Raw genomic sequence first — 3,447 nt, forward strand, 5'->3', positions numbered from 1 at the left:
CAATAGTGTTTCAATACTGTGGGGTAGAAACTTTCATTGGTTTCCATGGAGATGTGACAATTGTGGGTGGGACCTTTTGATTATATAGAGATGCGACTCCACCCATTCAAGGTGGGTCTAGAGTCCTTTAAAAGGGAGAAACCTTAGATGTAGATGCTTGGAGAACAGTTGCTTCAAAACCAATACAGACAGAGACATTTAGAGATGCCAAAGAAAATGTCCACCAAGGAAGCTGTTTGAAACCAGAAGGCAGATGCCAGTCACGTGCCTTCCCGGCTAACAGAGGTATTCTGGACCAATTGGTTTTTCTTAAGTCAAGGTATCTTTACCCAGATGCCTTAGTTTGGACATTTTTATGTCCTTAGAACTGTGAACTTGAATCTTAATAAATTCCCTTTTTAAAAGCCGTTCCATTTCTGATATATTGTTTTCTGGCAGCATGTAACAAACTAAAACACTCACCACCCACTTGTTCTTCTCTGTGATCCATTCCTCATTGGAACACATTATATTAGACTCTCAAATTATAATCTTCTGTCAAATGGCTCCTAAATTAGCATGTCCAATCCAGCATCTGACTAAACTAGTGTCTTTACGACTAGGGGAAATTTTTGTTGTTTGTTTAGATGCATGGGTCCGGGAATCAAACTCAGGTCTCCCGCATAGAAAGTGAGCATTCTACCACTGAATCACCTGTGCACCCCCAACCAGGGGAAATTTTAATTCCCAGGGTACATTTGTCAATGTGCACTTGGTTGTCACATCTAGAGAGCAAGGGGGTACAACTGCTGTTTAGTGAGTAGAGGTCAAGGGTACTGCTAACTATCCTACAATGCACAGGGTAGATGTCTAAAACAAAGAATTTTCCCGCCCAAAATGTCAAGAGTGCTGAGGTAGAAAAGCTCTTATAAACATTTGTCTATCTACTCATTCATTTATACAACAAATGCTTATTTCTAATCTATCATCAAATTTACAGAGATAAAAGTGTTTGGAACAATGTAGACAATGCATGATAAAGTTATTATAAAAGACAATATGAGTAATAGGTGAAAGTACGGATGATTGCTCACCAGTATTAATTTTCCCACTTATTGACATGATATTTCTGCTTGTATATCCTTAAACTCAACACAGTTAAAATTAACTCATTTCCCTATCACCTATAGCAACCATTTCCAAGTATGTAATTATTATTTTAATGCCTTAGCTTAGAAAACTGGATGAAAACTCTGATCATATTTTTCTAGCTCCTCTTATCTTTCATCAAGTTGTTTTTTAAATTTTAATCTCCAACCTAGTTAATGTAAGTAATTTTTCTCATGCTCTTCTTCAACTGTGGATAAGCAGTTTGCAGGGGGAGCATATCAATATATTAAAAAGTATGAATGCAAATATGTCCCTAGCACGTAATCCAGTGGAGGTATGTTACATATTACAGAGACGATTACTATAACCTGTATAGCACATAAGTGATAAATAACTGGTAGAGATAAGTGTAATGGAAATCCTGGGGAATTGAGATCAATATAAAAATATGTAATCTTTGAGTAATTTGCATAATATATTACTCTATATTTCTCATACTTTTTTTAGAGGTTTTTTTTTGTATGCTGTATGGCGAAGTTACATTTCATTGTTTTTCCACGTGAGTACCCTGTTATTGCAGCACCATTTGTTGACTTTTTTTTTTGCTGTTTTTTTGATTGTTTGTTTTGGTTGTTTGTGTTTTTGGGGGGTAAGTGCATGTGCCAGCAATCGAACCTGGGTCTCTGGCATGGCAAGCAAGAATTATACCATTGAACTACCCTTGTACCCCCTTGATTTCTCATGCTTTTATTTCTAAAATATACTCCCTTATATTCTGCATCAATAATCCCCACCTTTGAAGTCATTTTACAATTTGATACAACCCAGTCTTTATGTCTCACTATCTGCCACAGCCCAAATGCCACACCAGCTAGGTGGGCCAATGTACACTCAAATGGTTAGTCCTGCCTCCATGGACTGACCTTCCTTTCTCCATTGCTGATATCAGTTAAGGTCATTTGTACAAGTTTATTAAGTCCCTTTCCTTCTTGAAGCTTTCTCTACCACTCTACTTCCTTGAATCCCTTTGCGCTCAAAATCAGCACCATCCAAACTGAGTATTGTTATTCTCTGGGAAGGAAAAGCCTTATTTAAATTTATTAAAATAAGTATTAAACTTATGTAAACTAAGTAAACTTATGTAAACTAAGTAATGTAAAGACCTGTTGTAAACTATGGTATATAGTTGTTATTGTAATATTCGTTCATTAATTGTAACAAAGGCACTATACCAAAGCTAAATGTCAATACCTCACATTACCTAGCAGAGGTTCTAGAAGAAACACAACACTTAACACTTTTGACTAAAAGTAGTCAAAGAAAAATTGTTGATAATATATATTTGAAAAAATAATTTTATGACTTTTCTAAGAAAAAAAGTTCTTAACCGATTCTTCTAAACAAGCAGATCAAAAAGCTGCTCCACTATGGTATATATATAAGGTGGAATATTGTGTTGCTGCAGAAAGGAATGAAGTTGTGAGGCATGCAAAGATGTGAATGAAACTTAAGGACATTAAGTTGAGTATAATAAGGCAGAAACAAAAGGACAAATATTGCATGTGATATACAAATATTGTACAGCTACTATGAACTAACTATAATGAGAAAACCCTGAGTGTTAAATTTGAGAGAAGAGGTTATCAGGAGCTAGAAAGAGAGCAGAGATTGGGCAATCGATGCTTAAGTATAGTATGTTCAATAAAGTTGATTGTAAAGGTTCAGAAATGGATAGCACAATACTGTATGATGGTACCACAATACTGTAAGTTTAATTAACAAATGTGAGTGTGAATATGGTCGAAAGAGGAAGGCTAGCGTTGTTATTTATCACCAGAAGTAAAGCTAGAAATTAAATTAGAGAGACCTAGAATGGACAATAATGGGGGTTAATTGTATAAATTTAAGAAAGCTCTTAGAATAAGTGTACATCACTATTACAGGTATTAATAATGGTGTGTTATATGGGAAAATACAATTAATGTAAACTAAGGTCTATAGTTAATATTGTAATATTTGTTCATTAATTGTAACAAAGGCATTACACCAAAGCTAAATGTCAATAATAGGGGGATATAAGGGATACGGAATGTTTTTATTCAGAAGAAATGAGAATATTTTCATGTTGACTGTAGTGGTGAATGCATAACTATGTGATTATACCAAGAGCCATTGATTGTACACTTAGCAAGGATTGTCTGATATGTGAGTGAAACTGTTAAAAAAAAAAAAAAAAGCTGTTTCATCTAAGTGTTGACCTTCAAAGCAATCAACTTGAAAACGAAACACATTCTTATTTCCAAACCACTTTTTTAAAGAATTCCTTTGAGGACCTGTGGTACATTCTTTTGATTATCT

The sequence above is a fragment of the Tamandua tetradactyla genome, chromosome 4 (genome assembly GCF_023851605.1).
Source record: "Tamandua tetradactyla isolate mTamTet1 chromosome 4, mTamTet1.pri, whole genome shotgun sequence".
NCBI lineage: Eukaryota > Metazoa > Chordata > Mammalia > Pilosa > Myrmecophagidae > Tamandua > Tamandua tetradactyla.